Raw genomic sequence first — 21,799 nt, 5'->3', positions numbered from 1 at the left:
ATTTTGTACGTGTTTTGTATTTTGTATGTGTTTTGTATTTTGTACGTGTTTTGTATTTTGTACGTGTTTTGTATTTTGTACGTGTTTTGTATTTTGCATGTGTTTTGTATTTTGCATGTGTTTTGGATTTTGTATGTGTTTTAGAGTTTGCATGTGTTTTGGATTTTGCACGTGTTTTGGATTTTGTACGTGTTTTGGAGTTTGCATGTGTTTTGTATTTTGTACGTGTTTTGTATTTTGTATGTGTTTTGTATTTTGTACGTGTTTTGTATTTTGTACGTGTTTTGTATTTTGCATGTGTTTTGGATTTTGTATGTGTTTTAGAGTTTGCACGTGTTTTGTATTCTGTACGTGTTTTAGAGTTTGCACGTGTTTTGGATTTTGTACGTGTTTTGTATTTTGTATGTGTTTTGTATTTTGTACGTGTTTTGTATTTTGTACGTGTTTTGTATTTTGCATGTGTTTTGTATTTTGTATGTGTTTTAGAGTTTGCATGTGTTTTGTATTTTGTACGTGTTTTGTATTTTGTACGTGTTTTGTATTTTGTACGTGTTTTGTATTTTGTACGTGTTTTGTATTTTGCATGTGTTTTGTATTTTGCATGTGTTTTGGATTTTGTATGTGTTTTGTATTTTGTATGTGTTTTAGAGTTTGCATGTGTTTTGTATTTTGTACGTGTTTTGTATTTTGTATGTGTTTTGTATTTTGTACGTGTTTTGTATTTTGTACGTGTTTTGTATTTTGTACGTGTTTTGTATTTTGCATGTGTTTTGGATTTTGTATGTGTTTTGTATTTTGTATGTGTTTTAGAGTTTGCATGTGTTTTGTATTTTGTACGTGTTTTGTATTTTGTACGTGTTTTAGAGTTTGCATGTGTTTTGTATTTTGTACGTGTTTTGTATTTTGTATGTGTTTTGTATTTTGTACGTGTTTTGTATTTTGTACGTGTTTTGTATTTTGTACGTGTTTTGTATTTTGCAAGTGTTTTGGATTTTGTATGTGTTTTAGAGTTTGCATGTGTTTTGGATTTTGCACGTGTTTTGGATTTTGTACGTGTTTTGGAGTTTGCATGTGTTTTGGATTTTGCATGTGTTTTGGATTTTGCATGTGTTTTGGATTTTGTATGTGTTTTGGAGTTTGCATGTGTTTTGTATTTTGTACGTGTTTTGGATTTTGTATGTGTTTTGGATTTTGTATGTGTTTTGGATTTTGTATGTGTTTTGGAGTTTGCATGCGTTTTGAATTTTGTACGTGTTTTGTATTTTGCATGTGTTTTGTATTTTGCATGTGTTTTGTATTTTGTATGTGTTTTAGAGTTTGCACGTGTTTTGTATTTTGTACGTGTTTTGTATTTTGTACGTGTTTTGTATTTTGTACGTGTTTTGTATTTTGTACGTGTTTTGTATTTTGTACGTGTTTTGTATTTTGCATGTGTTTTGGATTTTGTATGTGTTTTAGAGTTTGCATGTGTTTTGGATTTTGCACGTGTTTTGGATTTTGTACGTGTTTTGGAGTTTGCATGTGTTTTGGATTTTGTACGTGTTTTGGATTTTGCATGTGTTTTGTATTTTGCATGTGTTTTGTATTTTGCATGTGTTTTGTATTTTGCATGTGTTTTGTATTTTGTATGTGTTTTAGAGTTTGCACGTGTTTTGTATTCTGTACGTGTTTTAGAGTTTGCACGTGTTTTGTATTTTGCACGTGTTTTGGATTTTGTACGTGTGTTGTATTTTGCATGTGTTTTGCATTTTGTACGTGTTTTGTATTTTGCATGTGTTTTGTATTTTGTATGTGTTTTGTATTTTGTACGTGTTTTGTATTTTGCATGTGTTTTGGATTTTGTACGTGTTTTGGAGTTTGCACGTGTTTTGTATTTTGTACGTGTTTTAGAGTTTGCACGTGTTTTGTATTTTGTACGTGTTTTGTATTTTGTACGTGTTTTTGTATTTTGCATGTGTTTTGTATTTTGTATGTGTTTTGGAGTTTGCATGTGTTTTGGAGTTTGTACGTGTTTTGTATTTTGCATGTGTTTTGTATTTTGCATGTGTTTTGGAGTTTGCATGTGTTTTGGATTTGGTATGTGTTTTGGAGTTTGCATGTGTTTTGGATTTTGTATGTGTTTTAGAGTTTGCATGTGTTTTGGATTTTGTACGTGTTTTGTATTTTGCATGTGTTTTGTATTTTGTATGTGTTTTGGAGTTTGCACGTGTTTTGAATTTTGTACGTGTTTTGTATTTTGCATGTGTTTTGGAGTTTGTACGTGTTTTGTATTTTGCACGTGTCTTGGTGTTTGCATGTGTTTTGTATTTTGTACGTGTTATGGATTTTGCATGTGTTTTGGAGTTTGTACGTGTTTTGGAGTTTGCATGTGTTTTGGATTTTGTACGTGTTTTGGAGTTTGTGCGTGCTATTTGGAATTTGTAAGTGTCTTGGAGTTTGTACATGCTTTGTCTTTATGGGCCACCGTATAGTTTCCTGCTTCAAATTTGGGTATATTTGCCTTATTTGTCTAATAAATGCCTAAATAAAAAAAATAGAATTCTTAGTTTTTCTAAAACATTGCTTTTCTTGTTTTCACGAAGCCATCAACTTAAAAAAATTTCCTTTCACTTTTACAGTTATCCTTCTGTCACTCGTCTCCACCCACTCCACCTTGCCTCTCTTGTTCACCGTGTGCTGCCTTGGATAGTGATGGCTGACACCAGGTATTTAAACTCATCTACCTTTGCTACCTCTGCTTCTTGTGACTTGTTAACTGACAGATGAAATGAAGCAGTGTAAGGCAGTGTAGTGCTTCCACTGTGAAAATGGGACGTCTCCTTTCTAAAGAGTTTGTTATATAAATAAATGTAGTCAAACACATGTGCGAGATGAAGGACGCAGAAACATCAGTTAGAGTGAAATTTTTATTACGGTCTGTGTTGTACACAAAATTAATTCAAGTTTGTGCAAATGTTTTGGTGCCATTCAAAATTCTGCTTTGCACTGGAATAAACATTTAATCATCCAACTGGCACAGGAGTGCGGAGGCTTTGGATATCCAGTAGTCGCTGTGTCGCTGGGAGGGAAGCATTACTGTCACCACAAAATTAGTTGAGTGACCTGAAGGGAGAGAGACATGAAGGGTGAGGAAACAATCTGAGCAAACATCCTTTTTTCTTTTTTTGACATTATATGTTGGTAACAGGGACGGGCGCTGTATCCCACCAAAACTCCCAGCAATGCCCAAAAACGAACTCTTGGCCTTATGATAGTATAAAATGTGTCATGACTTTAAATGTAAAAAGGTTTCCAGGGAGTGACTTTGGATACATCAGGTGTGTACCTGTGGTGGACAGAGTGCCAGCTCTGGCTGAGGTCTTGTACAGAGGAGCGTGGTAGAGGTCGGGCTCTGGGACGTAGTTCTGCTGTGGCTCAAAGTGCACCACCGGCAGCATGGCGTTCCTAACCCGAGGCAGCGCGTCATCAATCACCATGCCGACATCGTCCCAGCGACAGGCATCCATGAACATGCCGTGAACAAGTACACCGTCCTGTGGCTCAGGTAACTGTTTTAACAAGTAACCATATTAAAGGAATTACCTTTTTACTGACAAACTCTTGAAACAAAGTAAATACAAAGGCTTTCTTTTTGCAGGTTGTGCCTTTTCAGAAAAAATGGTGGTTTCTATACCTGCAAAGGCAGAAAAGAAAACAAAGAACATGTGGCTTTGCTTTGATCAGATGTATCCAGAGCTTTTTATTCTTTAAGGATTTCATTTTCATGAACAGAGATTTAAAGAAGCGTTGGCAAGTTGGGGTTGATATTCACTATTTATGACGCTTAGGAGGGCATCAATCTGATATCTCATCAGGAAATAAACTCAGTATTTTAAAAAAGAAAACAATACTGGTGGCTGTACCGCCCTCCAGATTCACACCGGAGTCAAGTATAACACAACCTTACTAAAGAAATCAGTATGTAGTCCAATCAAAAATAATGGATAACAGATTTAATTTGATCATTTAGGATACATTTGCTCTGTGGTGCTAACTTTGAGACCATCAGATCAGATTTAGAGATTCAGGATAAAGTAATGTCACAAAAACATTAATCAATGAATACAAGAATTAGAGACATATATCAAATAGGTCATCATCTCAGCTTCCTACAACTTTCTAATTCACATTTTACATTGACCATTTCAAATGCTTGCCTAAAAACAAAACAAGCTAGAGGTCATATTAATGGTTAAAGGATAGCGGGCTGAAGATAAATCCTTAGTCCTTGGAAGCAAAACAAACCTATAGGTTTGTTTTGCTTCCAAGGACTAACTGAAATCATGCAAACACAATTTAAAAACATAATTGATAACATAACTTGTAAATAACCCTGAATGCCTTCCCTTGCACCTTATTTTGGCACTCATTCCTGTTTTCTACTACCAACTTCCTGTCCGTGTGTAGAAGCTTTTATTTTGATGGGACGATTTCCTGTAAAACTGTTTTTGGCGCAGTTTTCAGCAGCAGTCGCGGGAGTTTAGAAAAGTGATGGCTTAACGGAGCCTATGGTGATTTCTTTTGTCATTAGCAGCCCCCTTGATACAGGCACAAGGTATGGTTATGATGTAAATAAGGAGACGTTTAGATGTTTTTGTGACAGTCGCTACATTTGTTAAATGTTACGTTGAAACGAACTTCATGTTATAAGGTTTACGATTGTAAGAGTGTGGATTATTTTGCTTACACGCTGTTTCTATGTATACATCCCCAGCTCTTACGGTGAGATTGATGGTTTACTGCCATTAAACCTTCAAAACGTCATCAGTAAAGTGTCATCCTTCATTCGGGGGGTTCGCTACAGTAAGAGCTTACCTCCGGGAGCAGCGAGAGCGAGAGCTTCCTGCGATCGGAACGGTAACGGCACGGCACGGAGCAGCAAGCTACAGCAACGGTCCGGTAACAAGCAATTGCTCTCAAAATGGAAAATATAGAAGGAGGTCAGTTAAACGAAAAGGAACAACGAAAGGAATTAACATGCGAAGCTGATGAAACAGCTAATGAAACGTTCCCAAGGCGATCAGAACGGCTCAGTGTGCCCATGGAGAAAATGCTCTTATATCAAAGGGATGAACAGAATAAAAGAGAGAAGAAACTGCTAACCATTTATGAACATTGGAAAGGCCAGGTCAGAGTATACAGAGAAGACCTGAAAAATGATTTATCAGATTCACGGTTAGCAGAAATGGCTGATGATATTGAAAGGACAGTAAATGATATGACAAAAGCATACAGTGAATATAGAGAGCGTAATGAACCATCCCATGTCATAAGGCGCAAAATGGACTCTTGTGAATCAGTGACAAAGGACATTATGAAAATCATATCTGAGCGTTTAGCAGCTATAGATGAGTATGATGCAGATAGAGAAAGGCAGCGCCTTCATCAGCTCTTAGCTTATGAACATGCTAAGTCCATATTTGGTACTGCATCACAGTCAAGTTACCAATCTGAAGCAAGCATTGCAGCCAAAATAATCGATGCTGCTGCAGAATTAGCTGCAAAAGAAGCTCAGTATAAAATCACACAAGAGGAAATAAAACAAAAAATAAGAGAAATGGAAGAGAAACACAGGAGGGAATTGGATGCACAAAGGTCTGAACTAGAGCGTTTACAGGCAGAAAAGGAAAGGCAAGCAGCACGTGCAAAATTAGAGATTTATGACAAAGAGTTTAAAGTTGATATGGACAGTCAGTTAATGTTACAGAGCAATGGGATGTCTGTTATCAACCAAAGCTTTGCACAACCAGCCTCAGAGCTCTCTACAGGTTCATATCACCCACATGTGGAACAATATGCATCTATCCCTGTCAATAATCCTCTACAACAACTGCACTCACAAATTGTCACTCCATCGCCTCCCACAGACGTATTGCAGCTGGCTAAAGCTATTCAAGACAGCATAGCAGTAAGCAGAATTCCAGTGCCTGTGCCCATCGTGTTCAGCGGAGATCCCATCACCTACATCGAATGGAAGGCTTCCTTCATCTCACTGGTGGGCCACAAAGGTATATCTCCAGCTGAAAAACTGCATTTGTTAAAAAGGTATATCACTGTTCCTGCTCTTAAGTGTCTTGAGGGCACGTTCTACCGCAGTGATGAAGAGGCATACAAAGATGCATGGAAAAGACTTGACCAACGCTACGGTCAGCCATTTGTTGTTCAAAAGGCATTCAGAGACAAACTGTCAAAGTGGCCTAAAATCCACTCAAAAGATGCAGAAGGTCTACGGGCCTTTTCTGATTTTCTCACAACTTGTCTGCAAGCAACACCACATGTAAAGGGCTTAGAGATACTAAGTGACTGTGAGGAAAACCAAAAGTTATTGCATAAGATTCCAGAATGGCTTGCAACGCGTTGGAATCGTCAAGTCACAGTTGCTCTCATGAAAGGCAAAGATTTTCCCTCTTTCAAGGATTTTGCAGAGTTTGTAGCACTCGAGGCAGAAATTGCATGTAATCCTGTGACTTCTTCATATGCACTCTATTCGTGCAGCTCATCCTTGGAGAAAAGATACATAAGGGAGACCAAACCAAACAGATCTGTGACTCAAGTCTTTACTACACAAGCCACAGTACAAGGAGAAAAAACTAAGTCAAATGACACAAGGTTAAAGGTGGCCTGCATGTTCTGCAAAGATGAAAGTCATCAGTTGTCAAAGTGCCCAAGCTTCTCAGAGAAGTCACTAGACCACAAACGGACATTTGTGAAGGAAAATAAACTGTGCTACGGGTGCTTAAAGGTGGGCCTCAATGCCAGAGACTGTCGTCATCGCCACAAATGTGACACTTGCAAAGGACGACACCCCACCTGTTTGCACAATGAGAGTCACATGGCAAATGAAAGGCCTCAGAGCTCTACAAACATCGCTTCAACCACAGAAAATGATACCATGGCAGCCACAGCTCTGAATGTTACTAAGGTGGGTCAATCAGGTAGTACCTCCATGATTGTTCCTGTGTGGGTTTCCACTACTCAGAGTCCATCTAAAGAGCAGCTTGTGTACGCTTTATTAGACACACAAAGTGACAACACATTTGTCAGTGAGGAGGTAACTAACCAGTTACAAGCAGCATCCCATCCAGTTAAGCTAAAACTAACCACGATGCTGGGAGTTCACATGACAGTCAAAAGTCAGAGAGTAGCAGGGTTACGTGTGAGAGGTTATAATTCAGATGTTCACATCGACCTTCCACCCTCCTACACAAAGGACTACATCCCATTTAACTATGACAACATACCCACAAATGAAACTGCAAGGCAATGGCCCCATCTGTCAGAGATCACTGATCAGATACCCCCTCTCCTGAGTTGTGATGTTGGACTACTCATTGGATTTAACTGTCCCAGAACTCTAGCTCCAAAACAGGTTCTACTCGGAAAAGACAATGAGCCATTTGCCATACAGACAGACCTAGGGTGGAGCATTGTTGGTGGCTCATCAGAGTCAAATGAAACTGAAACAAGTCTGTGCCATAGAGTCATGATAAAGGAAATGCCTGCTGTAACACCAATGGACATGATCAATGTTCTTCAATCGGATTACAAAGGCACGTGACAAAACGGTCTCACAAGAGGATCTCGTTTTTCTGGAAAAACTTAAGGAAGGGATAAAGAAAAACGAACAAGGACACTGTGAGATGCCTCTTCCATTCAAGCAAAGGCCAAACTTACCAGACAACAGAAGGCTTGCAGAGATCAGACTGGAACACTTAAGGAGAAGGTTGAACAAGAATGAGAACTACAAAAATGAACTGCCCACAGCACAACCTGTCGAGCTGGATCTGACCATAGGAGATCCAGAAGTCAGAAAAGTACAGACAATGTTAACTAAAGTCACAGACACTGTAAGTCTTGCTGAATGTCTAAGTAAGTTCTCCTCCTGGTCCAAAGCAATTAAGGCTGTAGCACGTCTCATAAGAAGGGCTAGACACATCAAGTCAAATGCATCAGCTACAGTGAGTGAGCAGAAAAATGCTGAACTTGTGATCATTCGACATGTACAAAGTCAAGCGTATGAACAGGAAATAAAACAGCTGAAGAAAGGAGAACAGCTCCCACATCATAACAAACTGTTTAAACTGGACATTTTCATGGATACAGATGGTCTCCTCAAGGTGGGAGGGAGACTCCAGCATGCAACGAGTGACACCTTCAAACACCCGATCGTGATCCCAAAAGAACATTGTGCAGCCAAACTCATAATATCTCACTTTCATAACAAAGTAAAACACCAAGGAAAGGGATTCACCATAAATGAAATCAGATCCAGTGGCTACTGGATTCCTGGAATGAGTAAAACAGTTGCCTCATTCATCCGACAATGTGTGATCTGCCGCAGACTCCGCAAAGCTCCAGAGGGTCAGAGGATGAGTGACCTACCTCCACATCGCTTAGAGCCCTCTCCTCCCTTCACACACTGCAGCATGGACTATTTTGGTCCATTTGTTACAACAGAGGGAAGAAAACAACACAAACGGTACAGACTCCTACTTACTTGCTTTTGTTCTCGTGCCATTCACATCGAGTTCTTAGAGGACTTGTCTACTGATGCATTTATTAATGCATTAAGATGTTTCATTTCAATCAGAGGTGCAGTTCGACACATCCAATGTGACCAGGGAACGAACTTTGTTGGTGCTCAGAATGAGTTTAAAGCAGCTTTAAATGAGCTAGACACTCAGAGACTAAATACATACTTGACTGAAAAACAATGTGACTTTGTGATGAACGCACCCCATGCTAGTCATACAGGGGGAGTGTGGGAACGTCAGATAAAGACTGTCAGAAGTGTGCTGAATACCACTCTGTCACTGGCTCATGACAGACTCAATGATGCTTCATTACGGACGTTATTCTACGAAGCCATGGCTATAGTCAATAGCAGACCTCTGACTATAGATAACTTGAACAGCCCCAACAGCCTAGAACCGCTCACACCCAATCATCTGCTGCACATGAAATCCAATGCACCGTTGCCCCCACCTGGTGCCTTTTCAAATGAGGACCTGTACAGCAAGAAGAGGTGGCGCCGCGTGCAGTTCCTTGCAGAGCAGTTCTGGAGCCGCTGGAGACAAGAATACATTCACAACATCATTTCAAGGCAAAAGTGGCACTCACCAAAGAGGAATCTAAAAGTAGGTGATGTTGTGTTGGAAATGGATGAACTGGCACCCAGAGGGGAATGGAGACTTGCAAGAGTTGTAGAGACTGTCAGTGGAAAAGATGGACTTGTGCGAAGGGTAAAGATCTCACTTGGAGAAAAGAGACTCAATAATAAAGGTCAACGCTCTACTAAACTATCAGTTGTTGAGCGTCCAGTACAAAAACTTTTATTGTTGTTAGAAAGTTCCTAAGGTAACTCCTACATGGGTTATTTTGTTTGGGAAAATTATTCATTTTGGTTCTTATGTAAACCAATTATTCGTAATTTTGGTGGGAGTGTAAATAACCCTGAATGCCTTTCCTTGCACCTTATTTTGGCACTCATTCCTGTTTTCTACTACCAACTTCCTGTCCGTGTGTAGAAGCTTTTATTTTGATGGGACGATTTCCTGTAAAACTGTTTTTGGTGCAGTTTTCAGCAGCAGTCGCGGGAGTTTAGAAAAGTGATGGCTTAACGGAGCCTATGGTGATTTCTTTTGTCATTAGCAGCCCCCTTGATAGAGGCACAAGGTATGGTTATGATGTAAATAAGGAGACGTTTAGATGTTTTTGTGACAGTCGCTACATTTGTTAAATGTTACGTTGAAACGAACTTCATGTTATAAGGTTTACGATTGTAAGAGTGTGGATTATTTTGCTTACACGCTGTTTCTATGTATACATCCCCAGCTCTTACGGTGAGATTGATGGTTTACTGCCATTAAACCTTCAAAACGTCATCAGTAAAGTGTCATCCTTCATTCGGGGGGTTCGCTACATAACTGATTTTGTGTGAAAATGTAAGAAGTTTGAATAAAATATTGCACATAAAAACCAAACTGATGTAGTATTTTAGATTGCATCTTGAGATTGTTGATCTGCTCTTCCACATTAGCTCTCCTGCTATTAGCCAGAAAAATAGCATCTTAAAGTACTGCTAATATTTGAAGGGCTGGAGAAAAGAATGTTTGTGCCCTTTTTTTAAGCACTACTGAAAGCATTACTAAGAGCACTGCTCCTCTTACAGTACCTCCTCATCCATGTTCAGTTTTGCACCAATGGGAAGAGTGCGTAGAGCCTCACAGACTGCTTCCTCATCCCTGTACGCCGGCACCACGCTGAAGCGGAAATTAAGCTCCTCAATAGGCAGACTGTAACGCCGGGCATGATTCTGCAACACTCCTACAGGCCATCAAAGACACAAGAGCATTGAAACAAGTCACTGTGCTGTTTAGCTAAATCTACCAATAAACACACATTTAATTAATAGCTCTCTTTTAAACTTAATTCATTTATTTTTACACTGTATACTTGAAAGAGTAGTCAGAGTGATCATTGTAGTCCTCAAGCTCAGCTCTAAAAGTTTGCCTTACTGTTAGTGTTCATTAAAAAACAGCATGTTTCAGTGTGTTACCAGTAAGAAAGCCTTGAGGGAAGAAGAACCCGGAGATCCAAAGTGATTTGGGCTGACCACGTGTGATCCAAGTCTTGCAAGAGAGGAAAAGAGAAGCAGAGACGCAATTAAAATATATGTATCTTTAAATAACAATTTTCTTCTTTTATTCGATATATTGCATTACAGGCATCCTATTACTGACGGGACCTGAATTGACCCAGTGAATCAGTTTACATTGGATTCTGTTTCCTAAGATAATCAGCATGTGGAGTGTGACTCAGTGTTTATCCACTGCTGTATAAACTAATAGGACTTTACCCCGTTTATGCTTGTTTAAGTGAATTATAGTGACTGTACGATACACATGTTCAGAGCAGACTTAAGGAAGAGCAGCTTCAATCAGGGGAAATGAACCAAACACTAAACCAGGATGTGCAGGAAGGTGAACTCAGAATGTACATGTGTTATTACATTTTTCCAACCTAATGAGATAACACACAAATCAAATGTGTGCATTTGACGGAGGACGGGCCAGACGGCCCCTCGGACCCTCCAGCGACGACGGAAGGCTGAAGCGGTCCCTCGGACCCTCCAGCGAAGACAGAAGGCTGAAGCGGTCCATCGGACCCCCCAGCGAAGACGGACGAAGGCCAGACGGGCCCCTCGGACCCTCCAGCGAAGACAGATGGAATGCTGAAGCGGTCCCACCCTCGGACCCTCCAGCGAATGGACGAGCCCCCATTTATGTTACGTCCTAAGTCTAGGCGTGTCTTGAACGCAACAAAACATTGGCCCACCACACTCCACCCAAAACAAGAACCCAAACAATAGTATCTTTTAAAATGCTAAGCAGCCATTTATTTGCTTCAGCAGTGAGCAGTGCCAAAAATAACAAACAAAACTCCCTAATGGTCCCTACGCTTTCCTACCCAAAAATGAAAACCAAACAAAAGACAATTCTCTTACCTAACTCGCTGCATGAAAAACAGGAGAAAACTTAATCAACAAAAATGGCTTCTCACGCCTACCTGGCTGCTGCAGTGAACAATATATACAAGGTGGAAAAAATACTCAATTACTACTTTATAAATCTATTTACAGCTATTTACAAAAACTAAGATACCAACACCACAATGATCACAACCCATGACAAACTGAAACACAGGGCTTAAATACATAGAGGGAGCAATCGGAATGGACAACAGGAGGGAAACACAGCTGGGGCAAATCAGAACTGATGAGACAAGGAAGCGTAAACTGAACACACTGAGATAAGACAGACCTTCAAAGTAAAACAGGAAACACATAACAGTCACGCCTAACACAAAACACTGACAACATTGGATCGTAACACAATAAAATACAGCCAATATGCCAGACCTGAGCTAGAAAAAGACTTCTATTCTAATCCAATTTCCCCACATAATTTATGTTCGCTTTATAAAGACACATTTCACACAAACTTCTATAATTCCACTGGACTGAACTTGAAAACGTGTGTGTTTTTGTTAATATCTGTGTGCAAACCTGGATAAAGAAGACAGCGGTTTGAGGGAAGGGTAGGCAGAGTTCGCCCAGTGGGCGGGGACCTGGTTGTTCAGAAAGCTTGTGTAGATTCGGTCCATTTCCTCTGACATCACAACGAGACCTGCTATTGCCTTTTGCAGAGTGATAAGAGACATCTACGAAAAAGAAAGTGAGAATAACACATCACAGTAACGACAGATTCCTAAAAATGTTATTTCTGAAACTACACAGAACGCATATTTTTGATTGTTTAGGTTTTTTTCTTTTTGAATTTTCCTCTAAGATCACGTAAATAAACTACAATCCAAAGAAAACAACTCCTGAAGTGGTCATGAGATGATCTCCACCAATTAAAGGTGTGTGGTTTTTACGTCACCCTGAGAACTTTAAGCAAGTTGTTGAATCGGTCTGCTTCTTGGCCCAAAACAGTTGTGAGGGAGATCAGGTGCCCATTGGTGTCTTTGATAAACAGTGTGTCAGTTGCTTCTTCCATGTCCAGTCGCTCTGCACTCCAAAAGAAAGACAAGTTCACAGAGAGATAAAAGACAACACAAACCAATGAAACATGGGGAAAAAGAGTGAGCGCAATAATGCAAAGTCTCAGCAGTAACTGAGATCGATGTGCAGGTGAATCCATGTGGGGTCAGCGTACCGGGCAGTTTGGCTAGAATTAGCTCGGCGAGCTCGCAGACTCTGTCATCGTTACTCTTAGCTCCATGTTGTGCTGAAGAACGAGGATTAACATCCAGTATGGTATTGATCAGAGTTATAGTTTCTTGACGCTGCAGAGGCAAACACACACACACACACTCATATATTGATATTTTATCATAGCACTCCCAAAGCTCATAAACTGCATGACAAACATAACTTTAAATCACTAAAACGACCACAAGCCATTTCTCATAATTGCTGTGGACTGAAGAAATTAACAGATTTTGAAAAACTACGTATAAATAAGAACTTGCTGTCATTTATATTTAAGAGGACAACTGGCAGTCTGGTATAAAATAGAGACAGAGACATTTGCTTGTAATGTCCTGGTATTGTTACAGTATTGTTCCTCACCTGAAAAGCCAAGTTGGCATTCTCATGCATACCAAAGACCTCAGGATCATCAATGATTGGAAGATTCTTAATATACTTCTTATATTGTTCAAGTTCATCTGACTCTGGAGCGTAGTAAACACCTTACAGGGAGAAACCCATTAACTGAGATATATAGCATGTGAGCGTGCACTGTGCATACGTGTGCTTACATACACATGTACACACACACATACAAAAGAGGGCAGAAAGAACAATACCTGAGGGGGAGTAGGTGTAGCCAGGCTGCAGAGCTTCTGGAGAAAAAAAGCCTTTGAGGGTTGTCCTTAGGCACCGTTGGTCCCAGGCACCCGTCACTCTGCCTCCATATGTGATCTCACCTGAAGAGAAAAAAGACACAGTAGGATTTGAGATATTTCATGGCTTTCTTTGTTTATGAATGCAGGAGATATTGCTTTTAAAGACCAGACCCTGTTCTAGTTTCAGTTGGTCAAAATCTCACTCAGAATCAGAAAAATAAAAAAGTTACGGAAAAAACAGCAACAACTTTAAACTAAAAAAATATGCATATAGAATATTTACATAGATATGTGTAATACCCGTTCCTATACAGATAATTTTGAAAGAAGTTGGATCCAGGTCATTCAATTTAAAGATGAAATACTAAAAAGAGAAATCTATTACAGAACAGAAAACACGGGGGAAAAAATCGTCCCTTTTTCTTTTATATAAAGCTGAATGATCTGAATCAGGGGTCGGCAACCTGCGGCTCTTTAGTCCTTATATTGCGGCTCTGCATGGTTTGGAAAAATAAATTAAGTTTAACTGAAGTTTATTTTATTTGTGCTAGTTCTTTTTTTTAAAACTTGTAGTTCTAAATTGGAAGATTATTGTGATCCTGAATAATAAAGTTATATTTTATTATTTTTCGTCGCTCAAAATAAGCGTCACACTTGTGGAAGCCGGTAGCTCCGCTACACTCCCAAAGCCCAGAAGGCGATATAAGGATGACGGCTCACTGTTTTTGTTTGCTACATGGATAATTTAAGTTCAGCTTTTTAATTCATTTTAAAGACACCTTCAACTGGTGTCTTTTTAGTTATTATTTTTTAAGGGTTGACAATGTGTTCATTACATAAATAAAATTAAATTTTCTCCATAGCACTTCATGGATTTCATAAGTAACACACTAGAGTTGTTTATACGAAGCATAGAGGTAAAAAAAAACAATAATTAACTTCATTTTAGATGTCAAAAAGTATTGTGGCTCCCAGTGTTTCCTTTTCCGTAGAAACCCGGTCCAAATGGTTGTTTGGGTGTTTAAGGTTGCTGACCGCTGGTTTAAAGTGTCCTATTATCCTTCCCACACTTTTATTTTTATGAAACAGCTGCATGTTTAGGTTCAAGGACATGCAATCATGTTTGTTTTGTGAAAAGGCTTTCTATTAATATAAAATGTCAAAATACAAATAAGACATGCTTACATATGGGAAATAAGATGCTACACAAACAGTCCCTAACTTATTACCTTGTTGAATTTAGATACAAGAACATTTCTGTTGATATTTGCTTCCTACCAGTGATGTAGACCAGAGCATCCCAAGGGATGGTGCCATCTTTGCAGTACAGGTTGAGGTTGAGCAGAGCACATTCTCTGTCACTGTCATTGAATTCGTAGCGGATGTTCCAGCCCAGGGGACCAAACTTCTTCTGCTCCTAAACATGAGACACACAGGCAGAGAAGTACTGTACGACCACACACAAAGTAAAACACATCCAAGAAAACAAAGTAATGAGGCACTTTACATGTAAAATACTGAGAAAGAGTGTATGTAACCTGGATGATTGCATGGAAAAAGCAGATTCCAAAGACAATCTTCCTCCACTGGCGTCCCAAAATGCGGTGTTCAAAGAAACTGCTGGTGATCTCTGTGAAGGCTCGTCGCATGTTGGCTCGCAGGCCTTTAGGAGGCTCGTTAGTCACCTGGCAATGACATCACAGAGACCTACTGAGAAGACTACCAGTAATCCTGAAAACCTTTTGGTTCAGCGTCTCCTCCTTGTTGTCCAGGCAGTCCTCGAGTGCACATACAAACCCCACATACAATCCCAACGACTCTTCAAGATAGTCATGGTCATGATGACGATAAATCAAGTGCTGGTAGTTAATGTACGTTTAACTGACGTCAAAGATTTCGACCCATATTTACAAAGGCAGTGCTTAACTAATGTAAGGTTTATGCCACAGCTACCCTACATAAACAGTACTCGTAATTACCAAAGTCATTTTTATGTTTCACTCTTGTTCAATCCACCAGTATAGACAAGTTCTTTTTTAAAAACAGTATTTTTGATCATCTATAGCTTTTTTATATAGTATTACAGTGTTTGGGTCTCTGTGTGACTACCTTAACGCAGTTCTGGAGCACTGTAACAGGAAATACTTTGGTCAGCATGGAACTGAGAAATAGACGGAAGTTCTCATGGACGGATGTGTCTGCAGAGAAACAGATAAGAAAATTATTTGCATATTCATAAAAAAGTCCTTAAAGGAGTCTGCAGTATTTTTTATCAATAATACAAACACTTTGAAAAAACAAAGCATACAATACCACAATTTACTCGTTTCTGTTTCTCAGAGATTAGAAATGCACCTGTAAATGACAAATTATGTCTAATAACGTTTGAAATATGAAGGAACTTATTTAGATGTGATAGTGTCCCTGAGCATTGCTGCTAACAATGTTCATCCCTTTATGACCACAGCGTACCCATTATCTAGTGGCTATAATGCGATCAACAAATCTGCAACAACTGTGTGACACTATCGTGTTAATGTGGACCAAAACCTCTGAGGAATGCTTTAAGCATTGTTGAGTCTGCACAATGAAGAACTAAAGTACGTTTTCTTGACGGTCAAATGGGTTCTAACTGAATACTAGCAAAGTGTAACTAAACTGAAACTAAACCATAGCCCAGCATTTCTTTCTTGGGTATCCCCATCCACAAACACTAACATTACTACCACTGGGATTTCCCAGTTTGAAGCAAATGTGGTAATTATTCTAATTGAAAACTATTTTTTCCATACGCCCTCATAAGCATCATCAAATGTTAGCACAGAAGGCTGAAATAAACACAAATTTATGAGCTCAATTTAAAAATAGTACCAGGCTCAGCGAAGGTCTTAATGAGCTCCTCCATGGCTAACATCCAAGACACAGCCAGATGGCAGTTTTGCAAGAAGACCCAGTTGCCACTTGTCAGCGCTGAATGGATCATCTTCTCCGCTATAGGTCCCTGGCCTTGCCCCAGTGAGATAGCCTCGACCCTGAAAAACACAGAAAAATCACCATTTTGATGCCTTTATAAACTTTATTCATTCATTTGCAACAACCTGTCTAGTCCAGGATCACAGGGACAACAGTTTAGACAGGTGCCCAGACCTCCCTCTTCCCAGCCACTACCCCAACACTTCCAAGCAGATATCGAAGTGAAATACTGGTTTGGGAACATGTCTTCTGGATATGACCCAGCATGACCTTTGGACATGCCCTTCATGTAAGAGGTGTCCAGAAGGCCTCCTGGATGTGGATGAGTAGTGGCTCTACTCTGAGCCCCTCCCAAACTCCTCATCCTATGTCTGAGACTGAGCTTAGACACCCTTTATAAGACAGCTCATTTCCACTGCTTGTATCTGCAGTCTTAAACTTGAACTTGTTCATTTGAGGAAGCAACTCATTCTCAAACTGAAGAGGACAATCCACCCTTTTCTGGCAGAGAACCACATGGCTGAACTGTCCCAGTGCAAGTTGCAGATTATTGCTTGGTGCAGTCAAATTGACGGCATCATCCACAAAAAGCAGAGATGATCCTAAAAACCTTCCACTACTTGGCTTACAGAAGACAGAAGCTACTGACTATTAAAAATAAAAATAAAAAACCCAGCTAGCTATATATGTCTATGACTCAGATGTCACAGCCTGGTGAACAAAACAAAGACATTTTTGCGAGCCATGTTGGAGGGACCTCTCCAACCATTTTTTTAGCGTATCCAATCAAACTACTATTATTAGGGCCCGAGCACTGAGAGTGCGAAGGCCCTATTGTATCTGCTCTGTTTATTATTATTATTATTATTGTTGTTGTATGTTCACCAGTATGATAATGATGAAGCAGTAATCTCAGTTAACGTGGTTTTATTAACCAGCACAGCAGCAGAGAACATACATGCTTGGATTCAATAACGGAATGGCGCCTATACCACTCAAAACATACACACACCTACACGGAGGTACGGCAAGCGGATTAGGACAAAATACCAAACTAACAGCAGGTTATCTACATCCCCCTTCTTTAGCACATCCCCAACCGGATATAAAGTTTAATGCATACTGAATAATAATAATCACAGCATAAAAGGTGACATACGCTGACCCTTAGGAACATTTAAATTTGCAACCAGATGGAAGAAATAAACATGACAAAAATATCATTTTGCTGTATAAAGTTAAATATGATTACTACTGAAAATCACCTCAAACAGAATTTAACTTGAAGCATTGACATCAGTTACTGTTGGCTCAAACATCAAACCTGAAAATGTTCTGTGTTTTAACTAGTACCCAATTAATCCCTATATCTTGGATTTGGTTTGCACACACGACCAAAGCGTGTCCTGTAAACACCATCACTCTTGGAAGGTCTTGGAGAATGCAAAACATCAGAAGAGCTCTCAACATGAGTGCTCTCTTTAAACTGTTCTACATCATTGTTTTCACCCACAACCTGCAGTCCATCATAATGATGATGATCAGTGTCTTTCTGAACAGTGACAGGCTCAGACACAGGCAATATGTGTCTGCGATTTCTCCTGTAAGTGTTTCCATCCGACTGTACCAGGTAGGATCTAGGTTCTTTACAAAGTTCCTTCTCCACACCTGTGCGGTCATAACCCTGTGGGGTCTGTAACCTCACTACTTGTCCTTCGTTGAGAGGTGGAAGTGGTCGGCTGGATCTGTCATAACAGACCTTCTGAGTCAGTCTCTTGTTGAGTAGTTGGGCTTTCACTCTCTCAGATTCACGGTGTTGTGGTTCGAGCAGTTTGGTTGTGATTGGGAGCGTAGTTCGAGTCTGTCTGGATAGAAGTCGTTCTGCAGAGGAACCCAGGTTCACATCACGTGGAACATTCCTGAGGTTCAGCAGGTTGAGAAATACATCAGTGCCATCTCTGTGTGATTTCTCCATCAGCTGTTTAGCACTGCGCACTGCTCTCTCAGCAAGCCCATTGGATTGAGGATACTCTGGACTGCTGGTGACATGTTGAAAGTCCCACTGTGAAGCGAAGTCTTTGAAACGCTGGCTTGTAAACTGCCTGCCATTGTCTGAGATCAGAGTGTGTGGAGCACCATGAACTGAGAAGTGTCTTTTCAGCTTCTTGATGACTGTCGCTGATGTCAAATCCTTTAGCAGGTCAATCTCAAACCAGCCTGAGTATGAGTCGACTACTACTAAATAGTGCTGACAGTGCCACTCAAAGATATCTGTAGCCACAGTTGACCAAGGAAGCTCTGGAACTTCATGCAGATGAAGGGGCTCTTTTTGTTGATGAGGTTTAGTGCTGTTACACACCGAGCAGGAAGTAACTGTTTGTTCAATATCTCTTGACATGAACGGCCAGAAGACGATCCCCCGTGCTCTCCGCTTGGTAGCTTCTACGCCGGGATGTCCTCTGTGCATGATGGTGATGTAGTCTCCTTGCAGGGATTTTGGGATCACGGCTTTGGAACCTTTAAGAATGATGCCATCATCCACAATCAGCTCATCCCTGAAAGGAAAATATGGATGAACCGCCGTGGGAAGGTTGTGGAGTTGCTGTGGCCAACCATGTTTGATGAACGAGCTGAGCGCTTGCAGTGTCTCATCCTCAGCTGTGTGTCCTTTAAGTTCCTCCAGGCGTGAAGAAGAGATGCAGCTCACCGTCATGACATCAAAGTTAGAATTAGAATAGAATAGAATTCAACTTTATTGTCATTGCACATGCACAGGTACAGGGCAACGAAATGCAGTTTGCATCCATCCAGAAGTGCTTTAGTGATATAGATATATTACAATATATATTAGCAATAATATAGATATGTGAGTATATTACAGAAATGGGTCTATTATGGTATGTTATAATGTACACGGTATGAAGTATGTTGTGAATATTCTATAACTATAAGTATGTACAGGCTGTAGTGAGTACAAGCTATGTACAGGATATGAACAGGATATAAATATGAAAAACTATACAGAATATGAAATAAATAACTTTACAGAATCTGAGATATACAGCTATACAGAAATGGGAACTATGCAAGTTGTAAACAGTTGTAGGATTAAAGATTATCGAATGTACAGAATGATTATTTACACAGAGCTATACAGTAGAAGCTACCAAGCGGAGAGCACGGGGGATCATCTTCTGGCCGTTCATGTCAAGAGATATTGAACAAAAAGTTGTCCTCTTCTTCAGGCTGCTGGAAAGTGGAGCTGTCGGGAGCACGAGACAGTGTGTCAGCCAGATACATGTGTTTTCCACATTTATATGTGAGGGTGATGTTGTATTTTTGGAGCCTTAACAACATCCTCTGTAATCTGGCTGGTGCAGCGTGAATAGGTTTCTTTAGTATGGTGACCAGTGGCTGATGGTCTGTTTCTACGACCACAGGCTTGCCATAAATGTAGTCATGAAACTTTGTGAAAACAACAGCCAGCAGCTCCTTTTCTATCTGAGCATATCTGGTTTCAGTGTCTGTCAGAGCACGTGAAGCATATGCCACAGGTCGCCCTTCCTGTAAGCAAGCTGCACCAAGACCATACTGTGATGCATCGCACGTTAGTGTCACAGGTTTGCTGACATCATAATATGACAGAACAGGTGGATTAGACATGTGCTCTTTAAGTGCTTCGAACGCAGTCTGATGCTGTGTGTCCCACATCCACTCGCTGTCCTTGTGTGTGAGCTGTCGCAGAGGAGCTGACAGATGGCTGAAGTTTGGAATGAATTTTCCAAGATAATTGACCATCCCCAGGAACCTCTGCAGGGCTTGGACATCTGTTGGAACTGGCATCTCTTTGATTGCGGCTGTTTTGGAAGGGTCTGCTTTAAGCCCCTCGCTTGTGAAAATGTGTCCGACATAACTGACCTGATTCAGCCGGAATTTGCACTTTAATGGGTTTAGTCGCAGGTTTACTTCTCTGGCACGATCAAGGGCTTTTCTCAGGTTGTTGTCATGTTCTTTCATGGTTCTTCCGCCGATGAGTATATCATCAACAATGATGGCACATGGATATCCAGCGAATATCTGCTCCATGGCTCGCTGAAACACCTCGCTAGCAGCGTTAAGACCAAAAGGCATTCTGAGGAACCTGTAACGACCAAAGCAAGTGCTGAAGGTGGTTAGCATGGATGATTTCTGATCCAATGACACCTGCCAAAAAGAGTTCTTAGCATCCAAAACAGAGAACACAGTAGCATTTGACATTATTGCAGCCACTTCTTCTACTGTGCGCATGGGATGGTGTGGTCTTTTCAGAGCAGTGTTTAAATCTCGAGGATTTATGCATATCCTGATTTCATCTTTGCCTTTCTTGTTGGTGGCTACCATAGAAGACACCCAGTCTGTCGGCTCTGAGACGGGAGTAATGACGCCTAATTTCTCCATCCTGACCAGCTCTGCCTTGACCCTGTCTTTCATGGCCAAAGGGATGCGATGTGCTGGGCGAACAACTGGTTTCACATCTGGGTTCAGTGTCATGCGATAGGTGACTGGCAACCTTCCAAGCTCATCAGAAAATAAGTTGCTGTATTCTGTGATAAGCTGTTGTGACAGGTCATCTGCAGACATGCTCAATTGGTGGACGTCATTGCTGAATGATACAACTCCCATTTCTCTGCATGCACATAGTCCAAGTATTGGCTGAACATCTTCATTAATAACAAAGAATGATAGCACATGTGACTGTCCATGCAGAAAACACTGCAGCTTAATTACACCTGAGGTTTGAAACTTGCTGCCTCCAAATGCTACTAGGTTAACGGACTTAGGGTGTGCTTTCATTTGTTTATCTGCTCTTATAATGTTAACCGTTTTCTTGGGAAGCACATTACATTTAGCACCTGTGTCCACCTTCATCTCAACAGGAATCCCATTAATCTGCACGGTGACAAAAACTTCCTCTTTGTGTTCCACATGCACATCAGTCGCATGGATTGCATATTGCAGATTTACTCCATCAACGTAGAATGTGTCATCTCCGCTGTCATCAGCTTGGTCTGGTTCCACATGATGAACTGACTTTCTGTGTCTTGCTACGTTTTGGGTAGGCTGAACAGCTCTGCACCGTTTCTTAAAATGATTCCACTTTTTGCATGCATGACACTGCTGCCCAAAAGCTGGACATTTGCTCTTTTTTGCAGCATGAGCGCCCCCACAGTTAGTACAGTTAGTGACATGCTGTGTTTCAGACCTGTCTCCTTGTATTTTCATTTTATCTCCTCTGTGCTTTCTTGTAAATGTGGGCTGGAGCACATCAACATTTGATGCAGATTGTTGAGGAAAAGCAAGTGTTTTATTATGCTCTTCAGTCATTTCATGAATC

General features: G+C 40.4%; 1 pseudogene; it reads right to left on the bottom strand.

Annotated features, from left to right (window-relative positions):
• Positions 1-2,998: 2,998 nt before the first annotated feature.
• Positions 2,999-21,799, bottom strand: part of LOC146614102 (dynein axonemal heavy chain 6-like) — a 53,422-nt pseudogene continuing 34,621 nt past the window's right edge.

This window comes from Diplotaxodon limnothrissa, linkage group LG18, assembly GCF_057381915.1.
Source record: "Diplotaxodon limnothrissa isolate DT_005_m linkage group LG18, D_limnothrissa_male_GT1.1, whole genome shotgun sequence".
Lineage (NCBI taxonomy): Eukaryota > Metazoa > Chordata > Actinopteri > Cichliformes > Cichlidae > Diplotaxodon > Diplotaxodon limnothrissa.
This window is presented reverse-complemented; position numbering and strand designations above follow the sequence as displayed.